The sequence below is a fragment of the Vulpes lagopus genome, chromosome 11 (assembly GCF_018345385.1).
Source record: "Vulpes lagopus strain Blue_001 chromosome 11, ASM1834538v1, whole genome shotgun sequence".
In the NCBI taxonomy this organism is placed as follows: Eukaryota; Metazoa; Chordata; class Mammalia; order Carnivora; family Canidae; genus Vulpes; species Vulpes lagopus.
This window is the reverse complement of record NC_054834.1, coordinates 26,323,499-26,338,490: the sequence shown is the minus strand read 5'-3', so window position 1 is coordinate 26,338,490 and position 14,992 is coordinate 26,323,499. Positions and strand designations below refer to the sequence as shown.

Genomic DNA, 14,992 nt, shown 5'->3' with positions numbered 1-14,992 from the left:
GTAATGGTTTAATAAAAGAAATATTTAATAAAAAAAAAAACAATGCAACACAAATTCCCTCTTGAGAGAATGTGAGCATTCCCAGATTGATGAGGCCCATAGAGTGAAGGGTAAATCCTCAAGATATAGAGGAATTGAAAATTATTAAAAACAAAGTAAAAACTCTGAAAGCTTCCAGAAATAAAGAATAGATCACCTGCAAGAATTCAAGGATCAGATTGAAACTGATGTTTAACAGTAAAGCTGCCCATCACAGGAAAATAGGGTGATTTTCATATAATATTCATCCAAATGCCGTATTTCAAAATCAAATAATTTTTAAAATGAAATTTTTGTGTTTTGTGTGTGTGTGTGACAGCATAATTTATTTGCAAAATAAAACCAGCATAAAGTGACAGGAGGCGATCCATAATCTTTCTTCATTCCACTTACATATGAACAGTCATATGCTTTATTGCTAAAATATTAGTGTGCTTGATTTTAGAGTAATGATCCGGATCCCACTATTGTGTGTAATATTATTATGGTCTTTAAAATATGTGTATTTAGGGATCCCTGGGTGGCGCAGTGGTTTGGCGCTTGCCTTTGGCCCAGGGCGTGATCCTGGAGACCCGGGATCGAATCCCACGTCGGGCTCCCAGTGCATGGAGCCTGCTTCTCCCTCTGCCTATGTCTCTGCCTCTCTCTCTCTCTCTCTGTGACTATCATAAATAAATAAAAAAAAAATTAAAAAAAAATTAAAAAAATAAAATAAAATAAAATATGTGTATTTAATAGCTTAAAAGGCCCCAATTCTGAATTTCAAAATATATGTAGCCCCAGGGATATCAGAAGAGGTCCTGTCTACCCATCTTCAGGGCCAAATAATTCTGAGCATAGAATTTAAAGCTAGTAATTCAAATGATATTTGAATGTGAGGGCCTGGGGATCCCTGGGTGGCGCAGTGGTTTAGCGCCTGCCTTTGGCCCAGGGCGCGATCCTGCAGACCCGGGATCGAATCCCACGTCGGGCTCCCAGTGCATGGAGCCAGCTTCTCCCTCTGCCTGTGTCTATGCCTCTCTCTCTCTCTCTGAGTGTGACTATCATAAATAAATAAAAATTAAAAAAAAATAAAAATGAATGTGAGGGCCTCAGAAACTACTGTCTGATATTCAAAGCATTGATAGTTTGTAAGACAAAGCCCTATATGGAAGCATCTATTGGAGGAAATATTCAATATGAAGCCAAGAAACACCACAAGCCCAAAGGTAAATAAGAGTAGGAACCTAACTTGGTCCTCTGTGCCTATGTCTTCCACGTAAATACAGCGCTGAGTGAAGACAAGAGAGACAGGGAGCACATCAACATGGTGGAGGGAGGGAGGAAAATACGGCAGTTCACTGAAGGACCAAAAAAAGTGTCTTCAAGGGTACAATAAAGGAGTAAGCAAAAACAGAAGTACAAGAAAGGAGAATATAGAAGTGTCATAAGTGAAATTGAGGATAACAAGCAAAATCATATATGCTGATCATCAGCATATACATAAATGGCCTAACCAGATAAGTGACAAGTTTGGTCAAAATGCATTTATGGAAAAAAAGCTTACAATCTTTTTTGCAAAAAAGCTTGAAATCTGCCAATATATTGTTAACAGAGATCATTTAAAGGTGGGAAAATAAAAGAAAAATATTTTACCATACAAAGAGTAACTAAAAGAAAACCGGTTTATCTATACTATCATCGCTGTAAACAGACCTGAAGATAAAAAGCATCACCAGAATTCAACACAATGACAGAGGCTGACCTTTGACCTTCTCGGGAAACAAAACAGTTGTGATTATGTATTTACCTGCTAATGGCAAATATCTATTATAGTTACTCTATAGTCATTTATACTGGTATAAATATTTGTCATATTTTATAATGTGATTTACATATTATAAAAATCATATTCATAGTATTGCGTAGTGTAGTCCTCTTCACACATCCACACACATTTTACATATATGTGTGTACGTATGTACATAATTACATACATGATATACATTATATTATTGTATATATAAATTTGAGAGAACTATAGAGCAAAAACCTCGCAATTTTTGTGGTAGGAGATTTCAGCTTGTCTCTTAATTCCTAAATAAACATGGTAAAAAAAAAATCAGATTTTGGAAAAGGACTAACATTATTAATAAACATAATTAACAAGGTTTAACATACAAAAAATTCTGAAATCAGCATTAAAAATCTCTCACTCTAATCAAGCACATATGAAGTGTTATTATAACAGGCCCTACAGAAAATCACTCAATTATTCTGAAAGTCTGTTTGTAGTTGGCTTCCTGCCTCCCCCCTGTACTTTGCCACTAGAAAAAAAAAAAATCAGCAATATTCAGGAAGGCAGACAGTAATACTAAAAAGAACTGAAGGAAAAAAAAAAAAAAAAATGAACTGAAGGAACAGCTTTGGCAGTGTAGACTAGAGTATAATATAAAAATTAAACTGTCTGAAGAGAGGCAAAGAGGCCATATTTTTGTGTAGCTCTGCCTGGGGAAGTGAAAGTTTTTCTGCTCTGCGGGTATGTGTGCATGTATGCGTGTTTTCTAAAATCATGATAATACCATACAATGCAGCTTTAAATCCAGATGTGTGTTTTTTTTTTAACTTAATATTATGTTCTGATACCTTCCTCAGGCCCCTAACTTGACTTCTGCCCAGAACTCCACTATGGCCACCAAGAATTTCCAGTGCACCATTTAGAGAAAGGAAACCAAACCCTTTTTTTTTGAACTATCACTCATAATAACCTGGGGAATAAATTTTTACATCTTCTGTACTCAGAATGCATCTCCCTTTGTTCAGGAGTCAGATGTGCTGTAATAAGGATGTCTGTTGTTTGCCTAAGTAGTAAAGGATTAGAATCAAGCTACTAATATTTTCTCGTCTCTGACTAGAGTTGATACCAGCTCCTGCCCCCAAATTCTTCATAACCGAACCCCCCCCCCAGTTGTTTTGTGTTCAGCCAGCAGGTGCCCACAGCTATCTACAGAAAGCCCACAGGCCTCACCTTGCTGAAGTTCTCCACCAAGTACAGATCTTGAGGTCAGAGATGCTGGAATCACTGCTTATGGAGGAAGAACACTCAGCAAAGTCCTCCGAGACTGAACAGCAGGATGTTATAATCTCCTGAAGGGCACAGGAAAAAGAAGTATTTTGAAAGATAACAAGTGCAGATGGCACTGATGAGAGTCACTCAAAACTTGACTAGTGCTGCTTCCTCCACACCACACTGTCCTCTGGAGAAAAGTTGCGAAACAATTTTGAGACTCCTCCCTCTCAGTGTTCTTAGCTTTCAGTTTCCTTAGTCAGAGAAAATAAGCAATTTCCTTCCTTCAAGTACTTAATTGAATGAGAGATCATAGCAAAGATGTAATTAAGTGTTTTTTTTTACTATAAATGTCAGTAGACGGAAGGAGTTTCAGCATTAGAACTCCAGGGGACTTACCTGTGGGTCATTAGAAACCTATATTCCCTTGAATGATGCTCAAATGTTAGAGAAATAAGATGAGTCACTGGGCTGCTTATCCCTCACTTCCTGTTCTCAGAATGGTAGGAGGAGATGTTGGAAGAGTCCTCTTCTCTACTGGCACTTGACTGTACCCCTCAGAAGAGGGTGGGTCAGCTATGAAATCACTCTTGGTTTAAATAGTGCCTGAAGCATTCACCCAGTTAAAAACTGACACACCTGGAGTTTGATAGAAGTGGGAGGTCATTACAAGTAGGCAAATCTTTCCTTAGATATATAGCAAGGAAGTCGCCCTCCCAACTATGACTTGGCTATTTTACCTCACTGATCACTCATTATTCATGAATGCATTATTTATGGAAAAAACACAGGCGGGTAGTAAGGACATATCATGACAGCATAAGCCTTTGCAAATTCTGGAAGAACACTGAAACTCTAAACCGAGGGGGGCTTGATAAACCTTTCCTTCTGCAGTGTTTTTTCTGTGAAGGACAGTGGATGCATTCCAGAGTACCATGAACCCTGACATGTCAAATAAATGGCACCAGTCAGCTGACATGAGGGTTATAACCCACCAGCTGATTTGCAAGTAGGATGAAGCTATGGCTGGAAAGGGATCCCAAAGGACAGCTGGTGTTGGTGGGTGATGTGAGGTCATCTAAAGAGAAGAAAGTTGGTTATTTTAATTCAAACTATAGTTGCGAATTGAGTAGCTGAAGTCTAGATTTGGGACCATCTGAAAACTCCACCAAAGCATGAGAAAGACGTGGGAAAGCGAGGGGAATCTGGTGGCATGTTCACAAACATCTGTGGGTGTTCACTCCTCTTCTCAAGATGTGTGTTGCAGTTTTTATGAATGTATGGAGCTGGTCTTATGGTAATGGGTGGGGACGCACATTCGGGAGGTCAGAAAGTGCCCCATCTCAGAGATTAGAAAGTAGAGGACACATGGGGGAAAATGACCATATCAGGATATTTTTCTGTTCCTTTTCTTATAATCAGTTCATGTGGGATAATGTCCTTGGTTGGGGCTCCAGCATGTAACACACAGAGTACTGTTACCAATAAGGACAGTTCAGAATGATGCTCCATCATTCATACAGTACAGTTGGAATTTTAATAGATGAAACAAAGAAATGCTAAAAAAATGTGCATTTTTCCTGACTTCCAGGTGGTAGCCAATTGGTGATATGTGCTGTCATGCAGAAAACTCACTAGTAGAGAACATTTAAGAACTCTTGATATAGAGAAAAAGGGATAAATTTATACGACTTTTTATTATCTGAAGTATTAATTCACATGGTCAAAATCCTCAGGAAGAGTCCCCACTGGATTGATGTCCTATGGGTCAAAGCAATACACTGTTTTTGTGAATAAAGTTTTATTGGAATACAGATATGCTCATTTAATTATGCATTATCTCTGTCTGCCTTCATGGTGCAACTGTAGACCTGACTAGCCACAGAGCCTAAGGTTTCACTCTATGGCTCTTTGCAGAAGAAACGTTTGTCAATCTGCACCCTAAGCCATCATCTAGGAGATAGCAGAGAGAATCTAAGGAAAAAGGCAGGAGTAAGTAAAATAGCAATCACATCGGGAAACCACGATCAGGCCTTTTCAAACCTACATTCGGGCCCGTGGAGAAAGACTTAGTGATAAAGTTTGTGTTTCTGGGAAAGAAACAGAAAGTTTGTGTCTCAGGGCTGAACGATGTTATGTTCCCATAAATTCATACGTTGAAGCCCTAACCCCTGCTGTGACTATACAAGGTTGGAGACTCGACCTCAAAGAGGAAAGAAGTTAAGATAATGTCATAAGGGAGGGACATTCATCCAATGTGACTGGTGCTTTTCTAAAAAGAGATTTTAACATACCCAGAGACCAGGATATGCACATCCAGATGAAGACCACGCAAGGGCACAGTGAAAGGGTGGCCACCAGCAAGCTGGAACAGAGGTCTCAGGAGAAGGCAAGCATCTCAACACTTTGATCTTGGACGTCAAGTCTCAAGAACACTAGGAAAATAGATTTCTGCTGTGTAAGCCAGTCTGTGTATTTTGTCAGGGCAGCTCTAGCAAAGGAATCCAGGGAGAGTGGCAAAATCCTTATCCTCAAGAGCTAGAATAAAACCTGCTGCTGTGGGAGCCTTAGCTGGCTTGATTTACAAATTCACGGAACCACCCGTCACCAAGATAGCATGGTTTCTCAGGGAAGTCGACTTCCCCTTCCAAGGAGAATGATGATGATGATGATAGAAGAAGAAGAAGAAGAAGAAGAAGAAGAAGAAGAAGAAGAAGAAGAAGAAGAAGAAGAAGAAGAAGAAGAAGAAGAAGAAGAAGAAAAGAAGAAAAGAAGAAGAAGAAGAAGAAGAAGAAGAAGAAGAAGAAGAAGAAAAGAAGAAGAAGAAGAAGAAGAAGAAGAAGAAGAAGAAGAAGAAAAGAAGAAGAAGAAAAGAAGAAGAAGAAAAGAAGAAGAAGAAGAAGAAGAAGAAGAAGAAGAAGAAAAGAAGAAGAAGAAAAGAAGAAGAAGAAGAAGAAGAAGAAGAAGAAAAGAAAAGAAGAAGAAAAGAAGAAGAAGAAAAGAAGAAGAAGAAGAAGAAGAAGAAAAGAAAAGAAGAAGAAAAGAAGAAGAAGAAAAGAAGAAGAAGAAGAAGAAGAAGAAGAAGAAGAAGAAGAAGAAGAAGAAGAAGAAGAAGAAGAAGAAAGAAGAAAGAAGAATATGAAGTGTGACTGAAGTTTACTCATGGAATCAGTCTTGTATCCCTGAGATGAAGCACATGATCCCAGGATAACTATAACTTATTACATATTACCAGATTCCTTTTTCAGTATTTAAAAATACTGAACATTTACTTTTAGAGAGACATTGACCTTTATTTTTCTTTTTGTTTGATCTTTTGGTATGATGGCGATGTTGGCATTTCTAAAAGCATTGTGTTTAGGATTAGTAATGCTTCCTCCTTTGCCGTTTGATAGAATTCATCAAGTGTTTATTCCCAGAACTTATATTGTGAAAATATTTTTATTACAAATAAATTTCCTTACATAGATATGGGGATATTTAGATGTTCTGTATCTTTATGAGGCAGTTTCAGTAAGCTGTGTTTCACAGGAATTTTGTCCATTGGATCTAAGTAACCAAATCTACTGGCCTAAAGTTGTTCAAGTATTCTTTTTGTTATCTTTTAAATATCTGTAGATCTGCAGTGTCACCTTGCATTCCAGAAAGTGGTCATTTCCATCATCTCCATATTGGACACAATGAGCAGCCTCCCTAGACAGACTGTCTCTGAGGAAGGTTATGCAGGGAAGCCTGAAGGCCAGAGGGGAGGTAGAAGAAGACTAGAGTGCTTGAAGCCTCTGCCATGTGCAGCTGGAGCAAACATTAAGCACAGTCTAACACTAAAGGTGTGTTTACTTTGTTCCTATTACCTAATAAAACATGTCCTGCTTTCAACAAAACATTACAGGGCATGTCAAAGGACAAGGACAAACAGTCTGAGAAGAAAAAACCAGCATCAGAGCCAGACTCAGATGTGACATTGATGTTGAAATTATCAGACAGAGAAACTAAAATAACTATGGTTAATATGGCAAGGGCTTGTATTCACTTCTAGGCATGCCATGAAAAAATCTCACACATGGGTTAAACAGCAGAAATTTATTTTTTCACAGTTCTGGAGGCCAGAGTCCAAGATCAGGGTACCAGCAGGGTTGGTTCCCTCAGGGGATTCTCTCCTTGACACGTGCATGGCCATCCTCTTCACAGGGTTGTTCCTCTGTCCTTGTACTCTGAACGTCTCTTTGTGTGTCCACATGTTCTCTACATAAAAGAACACTCATGAAACTGGGTTAGGGACCCACCCATGATGTCATGTAACCTTAATCACCTCTTTAAAGGATCTATTTACAAATACATTCTAAGGTACTGCCTGTTAGGGCTTCAACATATGAATGTGAGGGGTGGGGGACACAAGTTAGCCCATCGCCCATGGAAAAAGCAAAGCGCATGCAAGCACAGGTGGGTACTATAAACAGAAAGATGGAAACTCTAAGAATCAAAAGGAAATTCAAGATATAAAAAATGTTGTGACAGAGAAGATAAGTATTCAGTAAAGTGGACACAACCAAGGAAAGGACCACTGAGCTTAAATAGGTCAGCTGAAACTTCTTACACTAAAATGCAAAGAAAAAAACGAGGATGTCCAATATCTGTGGCATAATATTATAAGATGCAGCATATTCATAATAGGAAATCTAAAAGGTAAAGAAAAAGGCACTGGAGCAGGAAAAATATTTGAAAGAAGAATGGCAAAGCAGTCTCTAAGCTTTTTTTTTTTTTTTTTTTTTTTTTTTAGTCTCTAAGCTTAATGGCAGACACAGAACCACAGATACAGGACGTTCAGACAAGGTCAGAAATGACAAATACCAAAAATTCACTACTAGGCATGTTATTTTCAAATGGCAGAAGACAAAAGACAGAGAAAATCATGAAAGTAGTCAAAGGAAAATACAGCACCCTCTCTACAGAGGGACAAAGATAAGAATGTCATGGCCTTCTTGTCAGAAATGTTGCATAAAGAGAGTGAAGTGAAATATTTAACATGTTGAAGATAAAAAGCATATCAATCTAGAATTCTGTATCCTCAAATATTATCCTTCAAAAGTGAAGGAGAAATAAAGGCTTTCTTGCCAAACGAAACCTGAGGGAATTTGTTGTCCACAGACCTGCCCTATAAGAAATTAAATGTTAAGTTCTTCAAGGGGAAGAAAAATGGTAGGGGTCAGAAATTCAGACCTCCATGAAGAAGGAAAGAGCTTCGGAGAGGAATAAATAAAAGTGAAATATTTTGCTTTTCTGATTCTTAATTGATCTAAAAGATAACTGCCTGTTTCAAGTGATCATGGCAACAACGTAGTTGGCCCTGTAGTGCACACAGATAGCGAGTCACCAGCACAGGTGCTATAAAGGTGGGATGGAGGGCTAGTGGATGCTCTGCTGTGAGTTAACAGCATTATATGGGAAGCAATTGAGTGTTGTCCGAAGGCAGATCTAGATGGCTTAAAACCATTCTGGAAACTCCCAAAAAATGACTGAAAATGTTATAAGTATAGTTGAAATGCTAAGAAAGGAAGGAAGGAAAACTAAGTCATATAAAAGGATTAGTTAAAATCAAGGGAGGTAGAAAAAAAATAGGGGCAAAGAAACAAAGAACAAATGCAAGGAATAGAAAACAATGGCAAACAATGGTAGTTATCAATCTAAGCCTGTCAATAATCACCTTAAATGCTGATGATCTAAATACATTAATTAAATGAGAACCCAACTCTACATTTTGTATAGGAAATTCACTTTAAAGGTAAAGATTCAGGTTAAAAGCAAAAGAATAGACACTGATACACCTAATACTGATAAAACCAAAATGGAGCAGCCACGTTGAATTCTGATGAAGTGATTTCAGAACAACGAGAATTTTCCAGGTTACAGATGGTCGTTACTTAATGATAGAGGGGTAAATTATTCATAAAGACAAAACTGTTCTTTTTTTTAACAATATTTTTATTTATTTGGGAGATAGCATGAAAGAGGGAGAGTGCAACCAGAGAGTGGGGGAGACAGAGAAGCAGACTCCCCAATGAGGGAGCCTGACGCGGCGCTTGATCCCAGGACCCCAAGATCTTGACCTGAGCTGAAGGCAGAGACTTAACAGACTGAGCCACCGAGGTGCCCCAAGACAAAACAGTTCTAAATATGCGTGCAACTGAGAGAACATTAAAACGCATGCGGCAAAAACTGATATATATGTGTATACATCTCTCTGCAGACGTGTATCCACCACTACAATATTACACAGAATATTTCCTCTCCCTTAAAAATCTCCCGTACTCCCTTCATTCCATCCTCCCTCCCTACCTCCCTACGGGCAACAGGTGCTATAATTTTCAAATGGCAGAAGACAAAAGACAGAGAGTTAGAAAGACACCGAGTTAGAAAGTGCGCCTTCTGCTACAGTTTTCTTCAAGAGATCATAGAGAATTGGTAAAAATTTCCTCCTTAGGAAAGGAGAATTCAGCATTGAAACCACTTGGACTTGGTGCTTTTGTTTTGGAAGATTATTATTAATTCAGTTTCTTTAGGTAATATGAGCCTATTCAGATTACCTACTTCATCTTGTGTGAGTGCTGATAGGTTGTGTCTTTGAAGCAATTGTTCTATTCATCTGGGTTATCAAATTTGTGGACACACAGCTGTTCATAAAAATTCCTTTATTCTTTTTTTTAATTTTAATTTTTATTTATGATAGTCACACACACAGAGAGAGAGAGGCAGAGACACGGGCAGAGGGAGAAGCAGGCTCCATGCACCGGGAGCCCGACGTGGGATTCGATCCCGGGTCTCCAGGATCGCGCCCTGGGCCAAAGGCAGGCGCTAAACCGCTGTGCCACCCAGGGATCCCCTTTATTATTCTTTTAATTCCCATGGGATCAGTAGTTTGGCCCCTCGGTCATTTCTGGTGTCAGTAATTTGTGTCTTCTCTCTTTTTTTCTTGGCTTTACTGCCTAGGGATTTATTAGTTTTATTAACCTTTTTTCAAAGAACCAGCTTTTTAATTCTTTGATTTCTTGTTTTCAATTTCATTGATTTCTACTCTAGTTTTTATGTCTTTTCTTTTGTTCTGTTTGCATTTAATTTGCTCTTCTAGTTTCTTAAGGTAGAAGCTGAGAGTATTAATTTTAGATCATTTTTCTTTCTTCTTTTTAAGACTTGGCTTATCTCAGAGTGCATAAGCAGGGAGGAGAGGGAGAGGCAGGCTCCCCACTAAGCAGAGAGCCTGATGTGGGGCTCAGTCCCAAGGCCCTGGGGTCATGACTTGAGCCAAAGGCAGACATTCAATCACTGAGCCCCAAAGGTGCCCCAGATCATTTTTCTTTAATAATTCACAGATTCCCCTTCCCAATACTGCTTTTGTTGCTTCAACATATTTTAACATGTCATATTTTCATTTAGTTCTAAATATTTTCAGTTTTCTCTTGAAACTTCTTCTTTGACCCATATGTTATTTAGAAGTCTTATGTTTACCTTCTACATATGCTATTGATACTTTCAACCTCTTTTTGCATTATGGATTTCTAGTTTAATTCTACTGTGGTCTGCAAGGCAGGCATTGTATGATTTCTCTTCTTTTAAATTTGTTTAAGAGTGTTTTTTGGTCCAGGATGAGATCTGTCTTGGAGAATGTTCCATGTGAGCTTGAGAGAATGTATATTCTCTGTTGTTGGATGAAATATTCTTAGATGTCTATTAGATCTAGGGATCAAGGGTGCTGTTTGTTTCAACCATATCCTTACTTATTTTGTGCTTGCTGGATCTGTCAGGTGCTGGTGGAGAGCATTAAAATCTCCAAGTATAAGAGTGGATAACAACCTCTGAATATCTTATCTTTCTCAACACTATCACTTAAGTAGTCACAAATACTTGAGGACTACCTTTAAAGAGACTTTTTTCTTTTAAAAGATTTTATTTATTTATTCATGAGAGACACACACACACAGAGGCAGAGACACAGGCAGAGGGAGAAGCAGGCTCCTCACGGAAAGCCCGATGTGGGACTCGATTCCGGGATCCCGGGATTACGTCCTGAGCCGAAGGCAGATGCTCAGCCCCTGAGCCACCCAGGCATCTGAGTCTTTTTCTTTCTTTCTTTCTTTCTTTCTTTCTTTCTTTCTTTCTTTCTTTCTTTCTTTCTTCTTTCTTTCTTTCTTTCTTTCTTTCTTTCTTTTTCTCTTTTCTTTTCTTTTCTTTCTTTTCTTTTCTTTTCTTTTCTTTTCTTTTCTTTTCTTTTCTTTTCTTCTTTCTTTCTTTCTTTTTTAGAATATATCAATCCAAGTCTCCTCTTTTTCTTATCTGGATTTCTGAAATTGCCTACTGAGCTGTGCTGATAAACCAGCTCTTTAATTTTAAGAGCATTTGCCAGTTTCCACAGTGTAAATACTACAGGTTGATTTCATGATGCCCAATATTTGTCCACCTGAGTGTAAAGTCTGTAAATACTTAACAGTTAGCTCTTTATACCTGTGGAATGAGGACAGCCCACCATGTTGCCCTCACTTCCAAGTCATGGTTCCTGCCTTCAAACGTGGCCTCTCTTTGCTAGAATACTTTTTTACTAATATGTCAGAATAATTTCTTTCTTTCTTTCTTTCTTTCTTTCTTTCTTCCTTTCTTTCTTTCTTTCTTTCTTTCTTCTTTTGTAAAGATTTATTTATTTATTTGAGAGAGAGAGGGAGAGGAAGAGAGAGAGAACATGAAGGGGAGGAGCAGAGACAGAGATAATCTCATGCAGAGTCTGTGCTGAGTGTGGAGTTCAATGCAGAGCTCGATTCCAGTACCCTGAGATCACTACCTGAGCCAAAATCAAGAATTCAACATTTAACTGACTCTGCCATCCAGGCGCCCCTAAAATAATTTCTTTTATATAACACCTCTCAATTATTTATACACTTCTTACAATGAAGACCCAATTTCTTTCTTTCTGACATAAAGTAGATTACTATCAAACACATTTTTCCCTCTGCAGCCTAATTTCCCCATATCCTCTCACGTATGTCAAATTTCTATTGTACAGAACTATTCATGCCACCTCATGCTTCAAGCATTTGCACATGATGTTTCCTCTATCAATAGCTTCTATTTCTTCACTTTGCCAAGAACAATACTACGGTGCATTGATCTTTCACGAGACACCAAGACTGTGATAAGTAATGTGTATATATTATCTCACTTATCTTTCAAATCAACCTGGTGAGGGAGAGACTTTCTCCATGTGAGAGAAGTGTGTTTAAGCTCTTTTCCCAACAGAGCACAACTAATGATTGATGGAGCCAGATTCAAGCCAGGTCCATCTTGCTCCAAAGCCCTTGCTTTTGACCACCAAGTAGGGTACTTCCCTACACTGCTCATGTCTACACATCTTCTATCACTTAGCACAAGTTACGTATATGAAATCCATCAAAATCCTAAAGGAAAACACAGCAACCTCTTTGACCTTGGCTACAGCTACTTCTTACTAGAATGTCAACAGAGGCAAGGGACATGGAAGCAAAAAATGAACTACTGGGACTTCATCAAGATTAAAAGCTTCTGCACAGCAAAGGAAACAAATCTAAAGTTAACCAGCAAAATGAGAAAGATATTTGCAAGTGATATTTTGGATAAAGGGCTAGTATCTAAAACCTATGAAGAACTTCTTAAACTAAACACTCAAAAAATACAAAATCCAGGAAGAAAAGGGCAGAAGGCATAAACAGACATTTCTCCAAAGATGACATGCCAATGGCCAACAAACACATGAAAAGATGCTCAACATCACTCATCGTCAGGGAAATACAAATCAAAACCACAATGAGATACCACCTCACACCTGTCAGAATGGCTAGGATTAGCAACTCTGGAAATAACAGAAGTTGGTGAGGATGTGGAGAAAGGGGAACCAGCCCTTTTATACTGTGGGTTGGGAATGCAAGCTGGTGTGGCCACTCTGAAAACAGTGTAGAGGTTCCTCAAAAAGTTTCAAATAGAGCTGCTCTATGACCCAGCAATTGCACTACTAGGTATTTATCCAAAGGATACAAATGTGATTTGAAGGGCCACCTGTACCCCCAGTGTGATTTGAAGGGCCACCTGCACCCCAGTGTTTATAGCACCAGTGTCCACAATAGCCAATCTCTGGAGAGAGCCCAGATGTCCACTGACAGATGAGTGGATAAAGAAGATGTGGTGTATATACAATGGAATATTACTCAGCCATCAGAAAGAATGAAATCTTAATCATTTGCAACAACATAGATGGTACTAGAGGGTATTATGCTGAGCGAAATAAGTCAGAGAAAGACAAATGCCATATGATATCACTCATACGTAGAATTAAAGAAACAAAACAGATGAACATAAGGGGAAGGGAAGGAAAAATTTTTAAAAAGATAAAAACAGAGGAGGCAAACTCTAAGAGACTATTAAGTCTAGGAACTGAACTGAGAGTTGCTGGAGGGGATGTGGGGATTGAAGTAAACGGGTGATGGGCGTTAAGGAGGGAACTCGTGATGAGACAGGGTGTTGTACGTAAGTGATGAATCACTAAATTCTACGGCTGAAACTAATACCACGCTATATGTTGACTAACTAGAATTTAAATAAAATCTTGAAGGAAAAAAAAAATAAAGGCTGTATGAAGGTAAGCCTACATGTCCTTAATATCTCTTAATAAAATTCTTCACCGAAAATATTAGTGCAAGTATGAGATCCTCATACTTTTGGTGTCAGCTGAAATTTATGTGTACAACCACAGGAATATAGTTTTTCCAAAGCCTGTCCCATTTTCTTTCACCTTTTTTTGAAAACTAATGTTTGCCTACACAGCTCCCATTTGTATGAAACTATGAATTTCGTATATAAGCTTTGACCTCTGGCCTGTTATTCTCAGTGAAAAGCAGAGGAGGGGGTGATTATCTACTACTTCGCACTTGATAGTGTGCCATTTGCGTTGCCCTACGCCATCTATCTTTTCTGTACTATTCTCTGTTTTACAGTGTTCTTACTCTTCTACAAAATGTGGCTGTATTATATAATATGGCTACAGGAAGATTAAATCACACATTAGGATGAGGAGACATTAGGACACATTAGGATGAGAAGTTGCGGCAAGTGGGAATTCATTTAAGTTGTAAGGTGACCTTCTTCTCTCTCCAACTTGAACGCTTCTCCCACTTAGCCCTTCTCCCTTGGCGCTTGCGTCTTGGTTTTGACTTCTTGTATTCTTTCTTTTGCCTCCAAACAGTATCTTAAAATGCAAACAATTCTGGTGGCAGAAAGGGCATCTGTAGCCCTCTCTCTACTCTGAGTGGAATAAAAGTGAGACTCGATGTTGGGGCAGGAGAAGAGAGTGCTCAGTTGTGTCCTGCGTATGCCTGAAACTGGCCCCTTTAACCTCATCTTCATAGCCTGACGCAGGGAAAGACGAAGGCCCACAGCGTCTGGCTTACCTGAGCTCCTGTCCTCTGACCCTGGATCGAATGAACAAGGCATATTTTCCCACCTTTCCGCCTTTATCTCTGCTCTTCCCATTCTTTGTTTGATCATTTCCTCTAACGTAGACCAACGTCTACAAAGGCTTCTCTGATGATCCTTGCTGGAATGAGAAACCCTTTGCTTTATTTTTGTACTTCTTTTTTGCTCTCAAGACCTTCCTTGATATTGTTTTATTCTAAAATTGGAGATGAGATTTTTTACTGTTGGTAATACTGAACTTCCAACCCACCATAAATATCTAATGGGGAGGGGGGCAGGATTCTTTCCACCACTTACTAAAAAAAAAATAATTTACTAAACCAGCAATAAAGACAAAATGAATTGGAACTTTGAGAAGAGGAAAATAATTTGATAAATTTATCACTGATAAATGATAGAGATAAATCATTGATTAGATTTATC

General features: G+C 38.6%; 1 protein-coding gene across 5 annotated transcripts in view; it reads right to left on the bottom strand.

Moving 5' to 3' along the window:
• The window catches only part of LOC121471939 (interferon-activable protein 203-like), a 37,836-nt gene that overhangs the window by 17,443 nt on the left and 5,401 nt on the right, over window positions 1-14,992 (bottom strand). For 2 of the 5 annotated variants that reach the window (XM_041722852.1, XM_041722849.1), the window contains exon 1: window positions 3,047-3,278. The gene's annotated coding sequence lies outside the window, so the exon portion shown is untranslated. Of the gene's footprint in view, window positions 1-3,046; window positions 3,280-3,484; window positions 3,504-14,992 lie in introns of those variants that run through there. The other 3 variants (XM_041722850.1, XM_041722851.1, XM_041722853.1) reach the window with 3 other exon arrangements.